This window comes from Osmia bicornis, chromosome 14 (genome assembly GCF_907164935.1).
Source record: "Osmia bicornis bicornis chromosome 14, iOsmBic2.1, whole genome shotgun sequence".
Taxonomy (NCBI): domain Eukaryota; kingdom Metazoa; phylum Arthropoda; class Insecta; order Hymenoptera; family Megachilidae; genus Osmia; species Osmia bicornis.
Genome location: NC_060229.1, coordinates 8330279 through 8352766, shown reverse-complemented (window position 1 = coordinate 8352766; position 22488 = coordinate 8330279). Strand labels below are relative to the sequence as shown.

Sequence of the window (22488 nt, the reverse complement as noted above, 5' to 3'; positions counted from 1 at the left end):
GTCTCCCTACTCTAAGACTTCACCCCACCGCGAGATCATCGGGGTTCCGCTGGCGCATACGTAGTTGCACGTCGATCATTTATCGATAACTTAATTTACCGACCGACTTACCGACTAAACATTTATCGACCATTACGACTGATTCTTAAATTGAGGTACCGCTGGGACGTTACATACACAATAATATACCGTACTGTTTGCTTGTATTTGATAACATTATTGTTTAAACCACCAAATATTTTGATTGGTATATAAGATATGGTTGGGCTATATTTCTTGGGGCTGGAGTCCCCCGCCTTAAAGTACGAAGATAATTATTTAAAAATAATTACCTCCATGCATACACTTTCCACGCGAAACGATTATATTAAATTATATTATATTAAAATTGGGTATCGGTATTAGTTAGTGTAGTTATTAAGGAGGGTTTGGGGGGCTCAGCTCCCCAGTCAGCAAACCGAATTTAATATGTTACTGTTCAAGTCGTGGGGGATGTTTTATTTTTTGCTCCGCAGGGCTTATGGAACGAAGTTCTATATTCTTGTTTTTTGTTGCAGGAAAAAAATATCTGAAATTGTGGCTTTGAACCGACATGTGACAGTCGGTGAATGACAGCAATAAAATTATTTTTGCGAATATCTGGAAAACGAAGGCCGAGCGGCGGTAACATGTATAGGGAAAAGTTATTCAGAATAACGACCTTGACAACATATTTCAAGGTCATCAAAATCGGCGAGGTCGTCAATCATCTGCATAATTACCATAATTTTTAACAAAAAATACGGAATTATATTTCGTTTATACAACTACGTGACCATCTTATATATATGTTACCGTGTAAGACCGAAATCTGGTAAATGTCGACCTCGTCCAGTAAATGTCAATATTCACCAAGTCGATTTATGTATGTCCGAAATATTTGCCACATATCATTATTTCTCACTTACACCGGTGAATGTCGACAATCAGTATGCACTAATGGCGAATGTCGGTTTTAATTCAAACGAAATAAAAATTTGTATATCATGATTTATTATAAAAAAAAAATAATAAGAGAAGGTTAGGGTAGGTTAGAGAAACTGACGAACATCAACAACACAACACACGTCGTGTTGCGCTAGACGACGGGATAATCCTGTTCAGACGTGTCGTCCGACATTCACCAGAGCTCATCTGTATTTGTCGACATCTGCCGGCGAAATGAAATTAATTCATTAGCACTGTCAATCAATCACTCATGAAAACAGTTTCGAGAATTATGAAGATTTGTCATGGTATATTGCAAGGATGTACAATGTGGAAATTGTTGACAGGACACCGATCCGACATTATTTTAGAGCCTTCAAAAAAAAGTGGAGAGGTGCTTACCTATATGATGATCATTTCTGATTATATCAGATGGTCAATCGCCATTTTCTTGAAAAGGTGCAAAAACGTGCACCCAATTTTTTCTGATTCTGATAGAGGAAGGTTCACTCTTTCCCTCTAGTAATAATTAAACCTGTGGCAAGTTGCGGAATTTTTTTTAAATCAAACGCAAAGTCAAGATTTTAGTTAAATGTACTTCGTTTCAATCAGATCCTATTATTTAAAAAGTTGTTAACATTTTAACTTACTTTATGCACCGAATAGAATCTATACTAATCTAGTATACTTTATAATTCATTTGAATTTTATCTTTCCGAGTGTTGCGTGGCCGAAGACTAGGCAGCACGTGTGGCTAGCGGAGGCTTTCAGGTGAGAGGCCGCGTAACTTATATTATTTATAATCAATACAACCCGAACGGTTAGGTTGTATTGTTGTGGGAATTGTCACTATAAGTTCACTGGGTTTGAAGAATGATGGTAATGTGGGTTTGACACAGTAATATATGTATTTTTTATCCGACTTCGAAAAGGAGGAGGATACTCAATTCGATGTGTAGATAATTTTTTTTTTTTTTTTTTACAATCTCAGGCCATTACAATTGTCCTTGTCACGTATGTAGGTGTGTGTTGTATATTACCTACTTCCGCTGGTGTTCGGTTTTGACGCACTGGCAATGCGGGGGTGTTGTGTGTGGTTGATTATAATGCCAAATAGAAACACTCGCGGTGTTTCGACGACTGATTCGACTCGCGGATTCTATAAGGTTAACTTCGCTCGAAGGGGACTTCAACCCGATCTCACTAAACAGCAACCAGTTCACGTTCGTACACATTGCATATTGTTTATTTCAAGATCAAGCGGCCTTTTTGCCTGAGAGTTTTCCTTTTCTGATGTTAAAGGTTTATTTCTTAAGAGAGGCATGTTTGATAAAACGATCTGCCTACGTGACCTTGAATACAGCCGAACGTAGAAAAGGATAAAGAGCGACAAAAAACCTCGCAGACGCTCAACCTAACAGTCTCATTTGAAATTGAAAAGGAAGACCAGTAACGTCGTGAAAACGTTACGAAGTAGTGCGGAATATTACGTTTTTCATTTGTGCGCAGTGCTATAACAACACGACAGTGAATAAAAATGTTTATTTAGTTGAAAAAATCGGCCCCTTTCGGACCATGTAGCGAAATTCTGTGAAGAATGATAGTGACCGTGGGGTGGAGTGAGTTCAATGATCTCGTCTGGAGATCAGCTGTTCTTCGTAACGTGTTCCCTCCTCGAATGTTCAGGATCGGCACAACGACCCAGTGACAGCAAAACATTTTCATTGCAACTGGGTCATTTACGGATGAAAGGGTAAGTTTTATTTACATTATTTTTGAATTTTTTCCAATTTAACACGTTTATTAGTTATTCCATTTCAATCCTTTTTTTATTATATGGAAACTTTTTATTCCCAAATCGTGTATTTGTTTTTCCATATTTTTTCAAAAATGATTACAAAGTATTTTTTTCGTTAATTATTAGATCATGGGGTAAATGATTATAGTCTTTGTAGTCTCTTTTAATACTATAAATTTATTTCTTAACTGGCTTTGAAGGATGTTCACTTTGTGAAATTCAACCTGGAAGTGAGGCAACGCACAGACCTCCGAAAGGAAATCTGCCGTTCACTTAAGGTGGTTCAGACACGGCTAGTAGTTTAGTCGAGTGGCGAGTAGTTTAGTGTATGGACACTAGAGTTTAGTCGAGTAATTTAGTAAAACGATTTAGTCGAGTCGATCCGTTTCATTGGATTTTTCTGGTCGAGTAGGCTTCCCCCACCACTAACTAGGCTTCCGGACAGACCTGTCCGGACGCATTTCTTTAGTCAAGGGATATATCTTGAACTCTTGATTTTCAAAGCTCAACTGTACTAGTCCGGACACTTTTCTATGCACTAAACGGTTTAGTATTTAGTATGTAAGTAGCTACTCCCCACTCGACTAAATTACTAGCCGTGTCTGAACCAGCCTTTAGACCTGATGGTGCCAGTCAGGCTATCGTAGATGCACAAAAGACAGTGCTTCTCAACGATTTATTTTTGTACAAGGATTATTGCTGAATAATCCAACACGCATCCTCAAAAATGAATCGGGCGAGTTTAATCTAACTTAATAAACACGTTACAAAGTTTACTCGTTTCTATAATATTATTTTTGATAAATTTTATATTTATTAATAACCATCCTTCCTTGCCTTCTCTGGGAACTACACATGGTCCAACATTTGTTGCGAGGATTAGGGAAACCCAGTAAAAACCTAATCAGACCATTTCGAATACTTAACTATACTCAAAAATTTTCTTCTTGAAAAATCACTCAACTCCCATCCTTGTTCGAAATTCCAAGAATTTAACTGCTGGCAGTGATTTCGTAAATATATTTGCTACCTGGCGTTCTGTACAGACAAATTCAAGTTTTACGACATTTTTTTCTCTATTTGTTCTCTAGAGAAATGATACTTTATGTCAATAGGCTTTGATCTTTTATGATTGCCTGGACTGTTTGGAATATTTATACAGCCATTGTTATCTTCATAAATTATAATCGGATCAGAAATATTTATGTTAATGCTAACTGCTAACGATTTTAACCAAAGTGCTTCCCTAACGGCTTCAAACAATGCCATATACTCTGCTTCCGTTGATGAAGCAGCTACCGATGCTTGTCTTTTTGTTATCCGACTTCGAAAAGGAGGAGGATACTAAATTCGATGTGTATTTTTTTTATTTTTTTTATGTATGTTCACCGATTACTCTGAGACGGATGGACCAAACGGAACGAAACCTTTTGCATCTTGTATGTGCCTTTTGCAGAGTATGTGTTCTGATTGTTCCGGTTAAAAAAACATTTTGCATTTTTTCATTCCGAACGATTTTTATTGCAAAAAACGTACTGTTTTATGTACGTTTGACGTATGTTCACTGATTACCGTGAGACGGATGGACCAATCGGAGCGAAACTTTGTGCATCTTGTAGAGTATAACTCCCCATTGGTCGCGTTAAAAAAATATTTTGCATGTTTTCATTGCCAAGGATTATTATTGCAAAAAACAGAAAGTTTCTAATCTCAACATAGGTTGATTTCAATGACCCTTTAATATGTTGTCGGGGGCATGATGCTGAAGAACTTTTTTATTATGCATAATCAACTGAAAGCTTCAGTTTCCGAGATATTCGTGAAAAAGTATTGTTACTATTACATTGAATTCTACGTATGCCTACGTGTATTCTACCGTCCACTCTGGCGGTGCATGGGTCCAAATGCAATCACCTGTCTCTACTGTTTCTATATACATATCGCGTCGACCAAAAACTAGTATACAGGTAAGTCTCGATTAATGCTAGTTCACATAGTGCGATATTCGGTTTAGTGCGAATTTAAAAATAATACCAGGTCGTATTTAATGCGAACAAAAATTCAATTAATACGAAGTTTGCAAGGCTCTTTTCGATCCAGACATGGATCGAAGCATGCAAGTTAACACAGACTTGGATAAAATACTGCGGGTTTATCATCACATATACGGAGATATGAAAAAGCAGAAGAAAGTGCAATCAACACTGTTAAAATACTTTAAAAAATAATAAACATGTTTATGCTATTATAATTTAATAATATACATATGAAAGGTATATTTCAAAATTTTAATCGTATATTTTCTTTAACTAACAAGGGACATAACCCAATCGACACACGCCGATTTTGATGCACTTTGAGTATGATATAGAATTCAAAAAAATATTTGACACGTATTTTTTTTTATCGACCATCGTCCATGCTGAAGGGGTGAAAATAGCCCCCAAAGTTGGGGTTGCAAAACATATTTTCTTGAATATATCAGTGTTTCGTCAAAATTTTTATCCGATGATTAACAGTTGAAAATTAATAAATAAATTTTTGAAAGTGATTTTTATAAACAATCCCTTGAGTGACACCCACCGAAAAAGTTACGAATAATCCTTTACTATTTAACTATTATCTATAAAAGTGTTACCGGCGAACGACGCGCGGATAATAGTTGCCAACCGCCTAGTGGTTTTTCTATTCGTATCTGTGGCTAAGATCGGATTGTAAACGTTCTCACTTCCGTAACACATGGCGTACACGTCGGAACGCGTCATTGTACGATTTATCTTATATTATCATATATTTCAGAATAAATACTTTTGCACTTTTAACCGTGTCGTGTGCCACTGCCGCTCCCACTCCTGCCATCAAAAAGTCTCAAGAGTGTCGGATTGGTACATCATAGTTAAAAAAAAATAAAACCAATGCAACGCCCTTTCATAAAGCAAAGCCAAGCTGAACGTTAGAGGCGCTCAACCTAACCGACCTATAGGGGAATACGTTGCGTCGCGCCGCCCGCCACGTTTCTCATACCAGAAACAGCTCTCAGAAAAGTATAAACTCTTCTTTCCCTAAACTGTATGTTAGTTAACAGTTATTTATTTAAATAATATATTAACAATTTAAATTTTTTAATTAAATTTTCTGATCTTAACTTTTAGCGTCCGTGTTTTCACGGCGTTCCTCGATTTAAATATGTGAGAGCCCTAAATCACAGATTTATATCATGTCTTGAACAATGGCACTATGTTAGATGCCATTCGTTGTCCTTTTAATAGTCGAAGAAGGTATCACAGGTATAACTGCAATATTATTCTATTCAACGTTGTAAAAAACATAGACTTCTATAACTATTTCCGTCTTTACCTTTTCACGTACGTGTTACTTTTAATTAAATTATAGCTGGTACCTGTGAATAGTTGTAACTAAGGTCTTCCTCGTTTTAAGTATATGGGCGCCCTGAAAAGGGTTAATTATGTTATAAATTTTAACTCACTTATTTGATAAAACTAACATTATTCCAGTTATTGATGAAAATAGCGACGAAGATTAAAACTTATTTACAAGCGTGATTTAAAAAAGAAAATTTTCAAGTATTCTTTTTCAAATCATCTACCTGGCCATACATAACATAATCAGCTCTTTTTAGGGCTTAAAAACGAGAAACACCTTAGTTGCATTTATATAAGAGGCCATTTGTAACATACAACACAATCAGCTCTTTTTAGGGCTCCCACATACTTAAAACGAGGAACACCGTGAAAACACGTTAATTAAAAAATTTAAATTATTAATATATTTAAATAAATGACTGTTAACTAACACATATTTTAGGGAAAGAAGAGTTCATACTTTTCTGAGAGCTGTTTCTGGTATGAGAAACGTGGTGGGTCGGCGCGGCGCAACGTATTCCCCTATAGGTCGGTTAGGTTGAGCGCCTCTAACGTTCAGCCAGGCCTTGCCTTATGAAAGAGCGTTGCATTGGTTTTATTTTTTTTTAACTATGATGTACCAATCCGACACTCTTGAAACTTTTACAGATAATAGTTAAATAGTAAAAGATTATTCGTAATTTTTTCGATGGGTGTCACTCAAGGGATTGTTTATAAAAATCACTTTCAAAAATTTATTTATTAATTTTCAACTCTTAATCATCGGATAAAAATTTTGAAAAAAAATACGAAATACAGCTAATGAATATCTACTATTTGCACCTTAATGTGTTCAAATATCTTGAATAGTTTCTGAGAAAAAAAATAGTAAAGTTTTGGGGGTTTACCCTTATATCTCCCTTATCAGAGGGGGTATGGGATTGATATTGCACACAATTGTTGTTTAGGCAAGAAGCATTATGTGGTATAAATATCAACCGAAATTGTTGCTGGGGCCGATTCACTATGCTTATACGGCTAGACCCTTTGAGATTTATCCGCCTTGCGTCCCTTATCAAGCCCTTCTGGATTACGAGAGTATCTCATGTAAGGGGCGTGAGGTGGGTGTTTCACTTTTCCGCCAATCTTTCTATTCCTCCTCGACCTTGTACATTTTTGTCAAGCCTTTCGAGGTTACGAGGATTTCTCATGCAGGGGTGTACAAGGAAGAGTTTGAGTTTAATTCTTTTCTATTTTTGACTTCTTCTATCGCTTTCTCTTCTTTATCTGCTCTACCCTGGAATCGTGTATCTTGTCAAGCCCTTCGGGGTTACGAGGATTTCTCATGCGAGGTACACGAGGAAAGGTCGTTTCTATTTCCTTCTTTACAATAGTTTACGTGACCCTCCTTGATACTACCGTCGCCAACCATAGTAACATAATACAGTATCTAACAGCGCACAAAAACTCGGGTTAACTCGAGAGAAAGAGAGAGCCGTAGCACAACATCGGCGCTACGCAGTTGGCCAGTGCTTCGCATTTTGGGAATTCCCCTGCTAACTGCGTAGAAATGGGAAAACCGTAATAACTTCTTTGGTAGAACATTCTTTCTCGCTCTTCTGCACACAGCGTCAGCCGGTCCAACAAGGATCATTATTACCTGATCGGAATGATAGTGTGAAAGAGTGGACGAATGAATATGTTGTTGGAAAATTCGAAAGCCAACTGACCATTGACCCATACGGAACGCACGTGGCTGCAAGACAGTCGCCAGGACACTCGGGCGACGGGGCCCGACACTACGGCGACAGGGCGTCATAAACTCATCAAGAGTCCTCGAGTTTTCCGCAGAGGGAAAAGGACTCTCCAGGTCCGAAATGGGCATTCTTTACGAGTCTTTCGTCGGAACAACTTGCTCGTTGCTCTCGAGGAGAATAAATCGAATCGTTCAATCGTCTACTCAGAGTCATTTATTTCCATCTTTCCTTTGTTCTAACAATGTATTTAAACGATGAAAGTAAGAAATGAGAACCCTTATAAAAGCGAACGTCGCGAATGTTCGACCGCCGTTCGAAAATCAAGGGTCGTTCAAAGCAACAAACACTATTGGATTGAAAATTCTAAGAACTGCCTAGCGAGAACGGCAAATTTGAACAAAGGAACGTTCTCGAAGGAATGTTCGCTAGATTGAAATTGTTTAAATTCATTAGAGAGCGAATGCCGGATCCATCTGAAAATGAATATGCATATTGATACAACCAATGAATAGTATGTCACGGCATTACAACCACCGTAAGCGTATCGTCCGCTGAAACAATCACTATAATTATTAATCTTCGTTGCAAACCGCAAAACGAATAATTTCGATCCTTGTTAAGGTAAAATCCTACGGATGACGGCCTCATTGTTTGGAGATTGTATATTTCATCGTATTTCATTTGATAAATTCAATCCGTCTAATAGTTGCGTTTTATTCATATTAGTTGCGGAATTCAATACTATAAATCCAAATAAAAATACTGCGTAGTTTCAGAAACCGTTGAAACAATTATGGCGACGAAATAGAAAAGAAAAGGAACACCAAAGAAAGGGGATGAAAGATCTTCGTCTAGCTCGCGCGTCTTAGCCAATCACCGGGCACGCGACACTGCCGAAAACGCACTACGATTCGTCAAACCGTCCCCTCCAAGAACGATGATCGCGCGACGGGCCCTTCGACCGTCGACCTCGCGCAAAATTCCTCACGCTTGATCGATCAATCGTAAGTACGTGGTCGGGAGCCCGTGTGTCCGAGAGACAGAGTTATTTGGAAGTTTCGCGATATTTTCTCTGCGGTAAAGCCCTCCGCGTAGCGAGGCAGAGTGCCGTGCGGGTTAAAGTAATCGGAATTCTGAATAAGGACTCATAGACGCGCACGTAAAATCTTCCTTCTACCTAAATTGCTATCCTTTCTTTCTGTGTTTTAATCCGTTTGCTCGCGTAGTCTTCGATTTAACTTCATTGTCGCGTAATTAATTGAATATTTTTTAGAATCATGTAATCGTCCTGTTCGTAACCGTCGTGTTTCGTAATTCGTTAATTGTTCGCGTGAATTTGCAATAGATATACGGTCAACCGCGTGCGACAAGTGCGTGTGTAGCGAAGTCTCTACCTTCTCTCTTGGTGTTCCAGATCTACAGGCAACGAGTTTCGACGATTCAGAAAAGCGATAATCATACATTGTAATATACACCTTTTTGGTAAGCTTGTTCATTACTATTCTTTCGAGCAAGGCATTCAAATTATATTTCAACGAGGCAAAACGGGCGATCTATTAAGCCTACGGGTTATAGGAGTCTCTTTTTACAAGATCGTCCCGTCTTTCGTAATCAGGTACCAAATTATAATTTATATATTTTTCGTATTTTCTATTATTGCTATTTCAGAAACGATTGCCTCAACTACGAACCTCATACGGGGTACGACTTGTTAAGCCTTCGGGTTATACTTTTTTCATCTTACTAATTGTCGAGATAGTTGTTCATAAGTGAAATCAAAATTGCGTTCAAAATTACATTAACAAGCCTCAATTCAAATCAAAGGGCATTCACATTTTAATCAAACTTTATTCGAAACAATAGTCATAATTCTACAATAGGTTAAGCATCTTTACCCTTGTAAATTTCATTTGTTCAAATTCAGTTAATTATCAGATTTCACATATCGGTATATTACGTTTCAGTATTCAGTTAAAGATTTATTTCATTGTTAACTTCATTTTATTTGAATTATATTTGATTTTTGCACACTAAACGTTTTGTTTTCATTTCTTTCAATTATAATCCCTTCCTTCTTTAAATCCACGCATACCAACATACAGTTTCAAGGAGGGACCCGTATGGAACCCAGAGCAGTGACGAACCCAACGGAAATAATTAAAATCTTACTTTTCCGTCTTTTAATTGTTCTGATCGTAGAGGACGTTTAACACGTTATAAATGATCAGGACTGGTGGCAGCCAGTGATGTCAGAATCGTGGGACGTGGGACAAATTTTTACCCTCTCCACGACGTCCCAGTGACTCCCCTACTTCGGTTGTTTCATCTAACACAAGCGTGTTGCCCCACGTGTCCGTGTGAGCTCACCGGTTTCGGCTGCTCTCGTCATTTCTACGTTATCGGCTCGATGGTCAAGCCGCCAAAGCACGTGACAGCAGGATCGACGAGTCGATAAAACAACATAATTTCGTCCATGGCACTATGGTAGAAGTGAGAAACCAGGAGATTCAGTTCAAATCCCGATTCTACGGTTTCAGTTCTGATGGTCAAACTTCGTCTTAGATATCTGGTAAAAGTCTGCTTATATATTTTCACATTAGCTATCGGAATTTGTATTATTTAATTCAGAAAACGCGGAACGCCACTCCTGGCTCGTAATATAACGCTTTGCTGAACGATCTGTTGAAATAATCTCGGTTCTTGTGAGAATAGATGGAATCTAAGCAATTGGTTTATATATGAGATTATCAGAACGACGGGAGGTCTTGCCCTTGCGGGATAGAGTCTCACATCGCTGATGTGCACAAAGTATTTACGTTCCGTGGTATCTAGGAAATGTCCAGAGGCACTTCCGTGGTCTCTTAGATTCTTCCAGACTCAGTGGTCCGTTCAGTACCGTGCTTTCCTCACATACAGTATATAGAAACCTTTGCCGGAACGACAACTGCACACTTGCCACCAGTGATGGGTAGGCATGCACTATCGGCGATTTATGTTTAACTATCTTTGAGATTTGACTGACAAGAATCGAAATTATCAATTTAATGCAACTGATGGTGTAATTCGTTACGTTGGGCGAGACTATGTTTGTTTGGAATATCTGGGCACTATTGTTTAGAACAACTAAGAGATCTCGGCAGGGCACGAGTACGTGACCTTGACGATTTCTCCGTTACTAACGAAGAGTGACCTTAACGTTAATACTAAATTATTATATGAATATTTAAAAAGGATTTTCTTGAATATATAAAACGCAAAGCACAAATCATATGTGCCACAAACCCAGGAGTCACAAACTGAGTCGCGGCACTGCTTCACGGAATAACTATTTCACTGATGTTGACGTGAACAGAAATAAGTGTACTTAAGAATTTGGATATAATTAATTCTTTAAATTGACTACTACGACGAAACCTTGGTTATTCGCGAACGGGTATCCCTTGAAGCAGTGCCGCGGCTAAAAATTCCCCGTTACCAAACGAGAAAAAGTAGACAAAAAATACTGTTACAGGCTGTAGTAATATACACTGTTTTGTATTAATTATGAATAAACTATACATAAACGTTGCAACTATGGCAAGTAGAAGTGCTGTGGTAGTATAAAATTGTTACAAATGTGATATATATTTTGTGTACTCTCGAAGTAGTTAGGTGTTGCGAAATATGATATTTGAAATATTTATAGTGGTTTCAAGAAAATTTAGGTATGAAGCAAAATGAAACCATCTTTGGATCAAATTGAATCATTTAAGAATTGATAAACGTGTATTGTAACGTGGTGACACCCGTGCCCCCCCGTTACAATCGCTGCGCTTTCCCCCACCCATGCGCCCACCTAACACTAACCCATAACCCTTCCCTCACCTCACCCCTTTCTCCTCGCCCATCGGTGTCGGGCCGATGGAGGCGACGGACAGACCATCGAGGATCACCCTCACCAGGAGCTTCGAGGCCGGCGGCAGATCTACCCGTCCAGCAAACACGGAGCACCGAGGAGTTTTCCAGAAATCATGATGAAGCGGCCTAAACTGACGCAAACGTCCACCCGGAGCCATCTGTCGCCGAGCCCGAAGACCTCAGCCCACCCGTCACTGCAGGAAGTCCGTCAGCCCCATCGACCCCGATCACTGGTGTATCGCAAATCGATAATCGATCCATCCCGGGCCGTAAGAGGCCCCCTTCCAAACCCCATCCCCTCCCTAAAATATCCCGCGACGGTCTTGTCGTCGCAGCGGCGACGACGAGCCGGCATTAAGCCCTAGGCTATCTTTTGTATACGAACGTAGCAAGTTTTGGAGAGATTTTGTACGGCAACTTTGAGATTTATAGAAAAGCGAGTTGAGTTGTGTTGGAGTGTGTGGCATGATTTTGGTGAGCCCTTTGGTTTTATAATTTTCGATCATATTGTTATAGAGTCCGAGTTTGGCAACGAACACCTTCTCGTTTCGGACCCCCTGTGTATTATTCAAGCTACGCGTAACATAGAGACCCCGCGAGAACCCATCCCGACCCTGCACCTTCCTGTCCCCCGTTATCTCCTCCTCGCGTACTCCCCCGCGAAACTGTACGGACGAAAGTGCCCGAATCCCCCCTCTATTGTAAAGTCCCCATTACCCCTTTTCCTTTTTTTTGCTTTCGGTTGTCACAATCAGTGGCTGGCGCCCAACAAAGTTTTGTATTTCGCGACACCCCGTGTATAGAGTGAACCCAAAAGAGGTCACAGTATATGAGTTAATGAAAACCTTGAAACAAGCGAAATGATTCGAACGAAACCAAAGAGGTTATGTGAAGTCCAGAGAGTAGTCGGGAGTCTGATGACGTTGATTGGCTGGGAGTATGGGAGTCCGGGAGGCAGATAGAGTAGGGTAGGTGTTGATATATTCAGACCGGACTCCCGCGGTGTTGCCATTTTTACTTCAGCACGGCCAGTACTGTGCACCGATGAGATGTTGCGGAGGCTAAGGAATGCGGGTACGATTGGTCAGAGGTTTCTAGTCACGGCTAATGCACACGCATTCTAGACCGTCGCGCGTTATTGGTCGAAAGGCTCACACATACTAAGCCCGCCGCTTGTACACCGTAAAGTCAAATGGTGTGGGTGCGTGACGACGTTGGGACTAGGCGAGGCAGACCGAGCAGTCACTTCTTAGCCTCCGCAACATCTCATCGGCGCACTGTACTAGAGTCGGCTGTGATTAGAATTAATAAATGGAGGGACCTCGCGTCTATACAGTGAAAGCGGAATACAGTAAAACTTGGATATATGCAACAAACATTGGGACCCAGGCGTTGCATATATCCAGTCGAGGTGTCGAATCTCGGGTTACACGCGACAGACAGTGGTGGAAAGAGAGAGGTCCGATGATCAAAGGAAAGAGCCGAAACGTATCGGTGTGACTAATACTAATTCGACTATAAAACTTTTTTATTTTTGACTTTTTATTACTGAAACTTTTACTAACGCATCGATGAAATTTTTCTGATTAAAATGATACCAAACACGATATAGTTTGAATGGGGCTAGGTTTGTTATGGGGCACTGTGAAAAATCCAGGCGGGCAGCAGTCAAAACTTAGCGAAAAGGGACAATCTCAACATTCAGAATGGGAGAAGGACAGCCTGACTGTAGTGCGTTTCACTTAGCGTTCGGGCGTTGTTGCCTTTTTCGCTTGCCTTCGCAGCACAGTTCGAGCGACGGAATCAAGCTGACGCTTGATTCTGGCTACGATTCCAGATTGGCAGTCTTTTTAGTTTGTCGCCACCTTATAACTACTAGCTGAACTAAATTTGTCACGTGACTTGCTCTGTAGTATCCAGATAATGGCGGAACTAGTCTGTGGGAATGTAATTACTGGAATCGGTTATTCGTCCTTGTATGAGAAGATCTTGAGCTGAATAAGGGCTCATTCGAAAGAGAAAGGTTCAATGTAGGACGGTCAACTCACCGTTTGAGTCAGAAAACTCTTTTGGTGGCCTAAAAATGCTTCGATTCCGCAACTGCATTTTGTCGATATTTTCTTCTAGTTTGGACACTGATATTATTAAATATGGACACAATCTCGTCAAACCATGAGTTGACCGCCCTGCATTGGACCTTCCTCTTGTAACCGTATATGTTACATACATATACATATATAGTCAGGTCAGTAGGATTCCCACTCGCCGAAGATGCGTCCGCATCGATCCCCACGCGAGGTCGATGCGAAATCGATGATCAAGCACTCTACGTTCGAACTCTCTAGCGAAATAAAATGGTCCGTTAGGCGAGAAACGGTACGTGAAGACGAGTCAAACCGACTTACAAGGGAACATCGCGGACTGATACACTCCGATTTTGATGAAACTTTGCATAAATATTTATTAGGCCTGTTTATGAAGATAACTGTAATTCATTGGTGCCCGTTTTTCACTTTGAGGGAGATATCAACCCTTTTATCTGAACCGCCCGTTCTATATACGTACTTATAAATCGTAAACAACAAAAGATATAAAAAAATAGTTGAAATAACAGGTGTAAGCGTTGGCCAGATCGGGCCCTTATCTATGTTTACATTGGCATGGTGCGCCGTAGAGTCGCTACGGCAAGGGGAGTCGTGCAGCATGGGTGGCGAGACTTCTCTCTCGAGGAGTTCCGCATGAGCCACGGAGGATTAAAGATCGCTAAACGGAATCTGACTTAAGTTATTTTTTATACCCTCATCTCCTAAACAAGTATACCGTTTCTTGAGGTCTATAAAGCTGCATGTAAGTTTTTTTTGTTAAATCATCCTTTTTGCAAAATTGAATTCCCCCTCCCCCTCCGTTTTGAAAAACTTTACTTTTTTTCAATCAATAAAAGCGCCTATTTATTATGAATTCAACGATGTATTATAGTGTATAGTTGATTTAATTATTGCGATGGAATTTTTGATTTAAGTTTTTTGATCTGTCTGCATTGACGGCTAACTCAACTTATACTTGCAACGTTGATAAGATCTTTGATAAGAACCATTTTACCATCCGCTTTACATGTCATTTTCATAACTGCAAGATTAATTTCATCATCATATGATGAAGTACATTTATTTTGTAGACTTTCTAAAATATACCGAGTACTTCCGATGTAGTAGTACAATTGAAAAGACGGTTAATCTACATATAAAAATAAGCTGAAAATGTATAGTAAGAGTTTTTGATACAGTAACAATCTCATTTATCCATACTGTGTTCGTTAAATCCGCTCCTATACATATTTCGCTTATTCTGACTTTAATTTTTATTATAATATAATATTATTGTACATGTATATAACAACTAATATTATTCAACATAGCTTTTACAGTAATGAAATTCTTCAAAAAAGTGTTTAAAACAAATATTTTTTACACCAAGCACAACGAAGTACATATAGCTAATTCTCCGCATATATCGCACCGATGAATTTTGTCAACCTGTATTGTAAAACAATAATCGACTGGATTTTCATAGCGTGCCGAACGTTCTTCTATATATCCACTTTTGTACCACGAATGCTTAAACAAATTTTGGGATCTAGGTGAAGACAACTGATTATGTACAAGAGATTGTAGTTTTATGATATTATTTCGTTGATGTAAAATAACGTCATGATTCAATAAAATGGCCTGATCGGAAAAAGTTCTTATGAAATTTTTCCATATTCGAAAACCAAGAACATCAAGAGGCTATAGTCTTCCTGTCATCTTTTTCGGTATCGTCAGGAAAAGTACTTCTTTTCCTTCAGGAACAAAGTCTTGCAAAACACTTAGACAGTGTCCACTCTATGAATCTAGTAGGAAAACGCTTCGAGATCCCACGTTTGTTAAAAATATTTCAGTAAACCAAGTTTTAAAGTGCTCTGAAGTTAATTTGCCAGATTTTCAAGCAGAAACATGAACATTTGGAGCATTGAATAAACTTTTTTTTATTCTCGGTCCGAACAGTAGGTTGTATGATATAATTATGAGTGGTTGATGATATGGACTGTAAGACAGCTTCAATTGTTTTTGATCCCTTTGCAGCTAGCGTTCGACCAGAATGATGTTCTAAATTAAAACCACTTTCATCCGAATTAAATACATTTTCTACACTATAACTATTAATATTCGATTTCACAACTTGAATAAAATTATCGATAACTGTATCTATTTCTTGAGAATTTTCACGTTCCCAGTAAGTTACAAATTTTGTTATTTTATGCGAAACTATTCCATGCAGTTTTTTAAATTTAAATATCCACCACTTTCTTGCTTTAAATGTTGGCAAATCAATGTTTTCTTTTGCTTCCAATGCCCATTTTCAAATATCAATATCATGGACTATGGATCCTCTTTCAAGAGCATCACAAAACATCGAAAGAGTAAAATCCGAATTTTTTAACGTGTTTCAAGTATAACATGTTTACTTTTTTAAAAAATATCATACGCCTACAATAAATGGCTTGTTATTGCGATTTTATATAAACGCAAATATCTTGTAAAACGTATATAGGTTCTATCAACGTCGCAAGTACTATAAGTCGAGTTAGCGGTCGATACAGACAGATCAAACAACTTAAATCAAAAATTCCATCGAAATAATTAAAATAACTATACACTATAATACATCGTTGAATTCATAATAAATAGGCGCTTTTATTGATTGAAAAAAAAGTAAAGTTTTTCAAAACGGAGGGGGAGGGGGAATTCAATTTTGCAAAAAGGATGATTTAAAAAAAAAACTTACATGCAGCTTTATAGACCTCAAGAAACGGTATAACTTTTATTTCAACTATTCTTTTATATCTTTTGTTGTTTACGATTTATAAGCACGTATATAGAAAGGGCGGTTCGGATAAAAGGGTTGATATCTCCCTCAAAGTGAAAAACGGGCACCAACGAATTACAGTTATCTTCATAAACAGGTCTAATAAATATTTATGCAAAGTTTCATCAAAATCGGAGTGTATCAGTCCCCGATGTTCCCTTGTTAGTAAAATTGTCAAATTGCCGATCTACTGTCTTCGTGTATGCGCCTCAAACCGAGGAGTGGCGTGCACAAGCTGAGCCGCGGCACTGCTTTAATGTGATATCCGTTCGCGAATAACCAAGGTTTCGACGTAGTAGTCAATTTAAAGAATTAATTACATCCAAATTCTCAGTTACATTTATTTCTGTTCACATCAACACCAGTGAAATAGTTATTCCGTGAAGCAGTGCCGCGACTCAGGCAAGTGACTCCTGGGTTTGTGGCGCATATGATTCGTGCTTCGCGTTTTGTATATTCAAGATAGTTCTTTTCAAATATTCATATAATAATCCAGTATTAACGTCAAGGTCACTGTTCATTAGTAACGGAGAAATCGTCAAGGTCACGTAATCGTGCCCTGCCGAAACCTCTTAGTTGTTCTAAAGGATAGTGCCAATATATTCCAAACAAAATAATCTCGCCCAACGTAACGAATTGCGCCGTCAGTTGCGTTAAATTGATAATTTCGGTTCTTGTCAGTCAAATTTCAAAGATAGCTAAACATAAACCGCCGACAGTGCATGCCTACCCAATGCACACTGGTGGCACGTGTGCAATTGTCGTTCTGGCAAAGGTTTCGTATCTATTGTATATGAGGAAAGCACGGTACTAGACGAACTACTGACAATGAGTCTGGAAAAATCCAAGAGACCACGAAAGTGCCTCTGGACATTTTCTAGGTATCACGGAACGTTAAGGCTTTGTGCACATCAGAGACCTGGGACTCTATCCCGCAAGAGCAAGACCTCCCGTCGTTTTTGATAATCTCATTTATAAATTAGTTGCTTAAATTCCATCCATTCTCACAAGAACCGAGATTATTTCAACAAGTCGTTCAACAAACTGATATACTACGAGCCAGGAGTGGCGTCCGCGTTTTTCTAAAACTATTAACATTCGTATATAAATTGTTATACTACGAGCCAGGAGTGGCGTCCGCGTTTTTCTAAAACTATTAACATTCGTATATAAATTGTTATACTACGAGCCAGGAGTGGCGTCCGCGTTTCTCTACATTAAATAATATTCATTCAGGTAGCTAACATTCCTCGATGTATGATTAATACTGAAAATATATAAGCAGACTTCTACCAGATAACTATTTCTGTTTCTTGTCAGACAACCTAAAAATTTCCCGTTACCAAACGAATAGAAAGAAGTAAACAATAATAGTGTTACACCCTTTCGAATGAGCCCTCACCCAGCTCCAAGTGTTCTCATAATATAAGGACAAATAACCGATTCCCGTAAACCCATTAATAGGCCCATATTTGCCGGTAATGTCACCTCGCTGCATTACCCGTGTCTATCCCCTTAACTTGGGAAGCAGTTAAAAAAAGGAGTTGAACTGCTTCCTTTATTGATATTTTTTTTTAATATTTAAGTTTTATATATACAGGGTGTTTCGTAACGCTTTTTCACGCTCTGAGATGGTGGTAGGTGGGGTGATTCTGAACAACTTTTTCCTTTGCAAAAAAGTGGTCCGAAGCTTCCTTTTTGAATTATTAAGCAAAAACACTGACCAATCCGAGCGCGTATAACGCGCGGGCTCAGGGACGGCAGCGTCGGCTACGAAGCGGGGCTTGACGTAGGTCGCGAACGAACGGCTCGGCACCTCGTTAGCATAGCACAATAAAATAATTGGAATGGTTGAACATTTTTAGTTGTTGTTTAAAATAAATACGGAATCTAATTTCTTGTCGCCTGTCATTGTGTAAAAAAGGAATTTTTAAACATTCTAAATAACAAATAAAAATGTTTGAAATGAAATAATGAATAAAAATTTTAAAACAATTTCAATGAAACTTACCCATTCGTTCGTAAATTTACCTGCTATGTTGAAAGCAGATAATTCCTACCTGGGTCAATCCTGGGTTATTGTGTCGGTCTTCAACACGTGTGCAGAGCAGCTCATTTCATGGTCAGGTTAGTGAACTCGCCTCGTTTATTGCACTTACGTAGCCCCTTTCGGGGCCGAGTTTTTCACTTTAACAACGGCACAAAATCACTGTCACTGTTCACGCACTTTAACCTTATGACTTGAATTATAATTGTACGTAAATAACTAAATTCAATTGAATTGTCTTTACGTACAGCTGAACTTTTCTATTGAAGAACGTCGTCGTAGAAAAAAGTTTCTTCAACTGTCTCAGGCTCAAGACCGAATGTCCTGTTTTATTTCTTTTCGTTTGCTACGCAGTCAAGACGTTTGGGACGTCGCAGCTAATAGCTTCCATGTTGCGCGAAGTCGCGGCCCGGGGGAAAGGGAAAGTGAAGACAAAGAGGCCCGAGAAGAAAAATGTATATAGACCTGGGTCTATCAAGGAGAAAATATGAATTGCTTCGAACTTATAATAAACGCTTATTCGGAGATAAACTTTATCCACCTTATGCGAAAATTCAGGCTGCTAAAAAAAAATGTTACCCTCAAAATATAACTGTAACTGAAAATGGTGCTGAACTCAAATTGCAATCCCTGCTGGATCACACAACATTTCAAATCATGAAATTACTACCGAATCAAATTTTTCTCGATATAGGCACTGAAGGATTAACTTTACATGGAAAGTGGGGAATGGATGGTACTTCTGGCCAACAAAATTTTAAACAAAAGTGGTCAACAAATAACGATGATGATACAAAAGTTATGTCTGACAGTACAGTATTTATAATGTTATGTCCCGTTAATGTTAACTAACAGTCACGATAGTAGTCGTGTTGTATGGAGAAACGATAGACCATCGTCTGTAAGATTTTGCAGGCCGCTTAAATTTAAATTTGCTAAAGAATCACCATCCAACATTTTAGAGGATTACAATTTCTATATGAATGAAATCAACAATTTGCAGCCTTCAGTAGAAAATAAATTTAGTAAATCTTTTAAAGTCGCTCACACTTTATATTGTACCATGATTGATGGTAAAGTGTGTAACGTGTTGACAGACCAGAAATCGACGACATCTTGCAATATTTGTCGAGTAAGTCCAACACATATAAATGATTTACAGTACATAAAAGAATTAAAAATTAACGAAGAACATTATAAGTTTGGTCTATCTACTCTTCATTGTTGGATACGATTTATGGAGTGTTTATTACATATTTCGTATAATCTAGATTTTAAAGAAAGTTGTGCTAAAGGAAATAATAAAATGTTACAACAAAACAGAAAGAAACAAATTCAAGACAATTTAAAATCGCAATTATCTATAACGGTTGATGTTGTGAAACAAGGACATGGTACAACCAATGATGGCAATACTGCTAGGCGGTTTTTTTCGAATCCTACAATTGTTTCTAATGTACTTGGAATCAATCAGACACTCGTAGAAAGATTTGCAAATATCTTACATGTAATGGCAAGCGGTTTTACAATAGATTTGGAAAAATTTGAAATATATGCTAAAGAAACTGCGGAAATATTTATTAATTTGTACGGATGGTACAGGATGCCCCCTTCTGTACATAAAGTGCTACTACATGGTAGTAATATTATGCGAAAGTTGGTTCTACCTATAGGCTATTTTTCAGAAGAGGCTCAAGAGTCTGGAAATAAAATATTTAAAGCTGCTAGACGCTATAATAGTAGAACTTGTTCTCGTAAAAGCTATAATGAAGACATAATGAACTATCTTCTTATTTCGTCGGATCCTAGTATTAGTGCTAATAGATTACAAAAAGATAAAATGACAAAAGAATTATCAACCGAAGCGAAAACATTAATCAAGTGGGTCGATATAAATAATATAACTAACAATGAAGATGATGATGATGTTGTTTCAGAAGATTCAGTTAATTATGACACTATTTCTGATGAATCTTTAGATATTGAAGATTGCTTTGAAAATGCTGAAGAACATAATATTACTATTTAGATAGATGTATTACATAAAAATAAATATATAATTTCATTCAGTATTCAATGAGTTATCGATTTTTGTACACATTTTTCGGATTCCGCCAGGTTGCATCACCGATTTTGAATTCCATAATTTCGAATACAAATTCAAAATCAGCATCCCCAATAACTCACATATATCTATTTTCAAAAATATCCATTCAGTTTTGATTTTTGGATACGCCATATTGAATCGGTCATTTTGAATTTGATCATTTTGATTAAAAATTTGAAATCTACGTCCAAAATAACCTAGAGATACCAATTTTCAGAAAATTTACTGCAGAATTCACTGACTTATCGAATTTTGTCCATTTCATGCGGATTTCGCCCACTGTGCGACGGACTGACTAAAACCGCACGCGTTTCGATTCCCGGAATCGGCTCTCGCTTCAAAGAGCACGCCGCATCGTCGCATCGACTCTAAAGCTAAGTGTACACTGAGTTGCATTGAACTTGTCGCAGTGAAGTTGGCTACAAATTCACTAACGCATTCACGCAGCGTTGGTGAGCCAATGGCGAGATTGGTTCACCGACGCTGCGGCGTGAATGTGTTAGTGAATTTGTAGCCAACTTCACTGCGACAAGTTCAATGCAACTCAGTGTACACTCAGTCCCATCAAAGTTGTCGCAGTGAAGTTGGCGCGCTAAGGCATTCACGCCGCGGCGGCGTTAGCGCGCCAACTTCACTGCGACAACTTCGATGGGACTGAGTGTACACGAGAAAGAAAAAATGGTAGAGTGTAGAGAAAACTCTCGGCAGAGACACGTAGAGACGTGTACACACCTTGTAGAGCTGCACCGTAGAGCTCTACGGTCTCTCTACCTGAGAGCCTTTTTGTGGAGATTTCTCTACCGTGTAAACAGCCCCAGTAGAGAAATTTTTGTCTCTGCATCGTCTGTACGTCTCTAGGCATCGAGATGGATAAGTTGGTAGAGCTCTACCTAGTTTCATGCGCTTTATTTTGATATAGCTAACGAATTTTTAAGAATGTGTAGGAAAGGAACTATTAAACATATGTTGGCGAAATTCCCCACGTCTACGCCGAACGGCGAAGTTGGCAACGAAAATACTTCGTTGGTGCGTCGTTACCGATAGCGGCAGCACCTCTCGGGCCCACTTTGTCCACGCGGTCCCCTCTCCATGCGGAACCGGCACGATCGACGCCATGATCGATTCTTGTTCTTCTTGTACGATCGCTCGACGCGCTACCACGTGCTACGCTGATCACGCTTTTCGTGCAAGTACGCTTATTGTTCACGCGACGTGATTGTTCAGTCCACGCAGTCAATCTAATTCTCGTTTAGTCGTTTAGTTTACTATTAATTTCAAGTCCACGCAACTTATTGATTTAAGTGTTTTTCTGTCCACGCAAAACGTTGTATTCATCTCGTTGTACAGTTCTGACCACTCGTGCGTTTCCTGAATTCGCGAGTGACTTTGTAAATATTTCTCTGTAAAATACATTATAAGTTTTGTGATCGTTACGCAGGTGTGTGTTATTTTCTGACCTCGCTGACCACGCGACTCGCAAACATTTTGGTCCTTCGAGCCGGATAAACACGCCCCGGCTCGCGTAACGGTCGTTGTGACGCTTAACGGTTTTCGCCGCCATTACGCGTAGTGACCGCGCTTCACGTGAACTAAGTGACTCACTTTGTGTGCGCGGAACACGATTAAGCAGTGACTGTGCCGTTCAGGTG

The 22488-nt window shown here is 38.8% G+C and overlaps 1 protein-coding gene across 1 annotated transcript in view; it reads right to left on the bottom strand.

Moving 5' to 3' along the window:
- Positions 1 to 22488, bottom strand: part of LOC114881645 (cytochrome P450 6A1-like) — a 113153-nt gene that overhangs the window by 68746 nt on the left and 21919 nt on the right. The gene's annotated exons all lie outside the window — the stretch shown is intronic.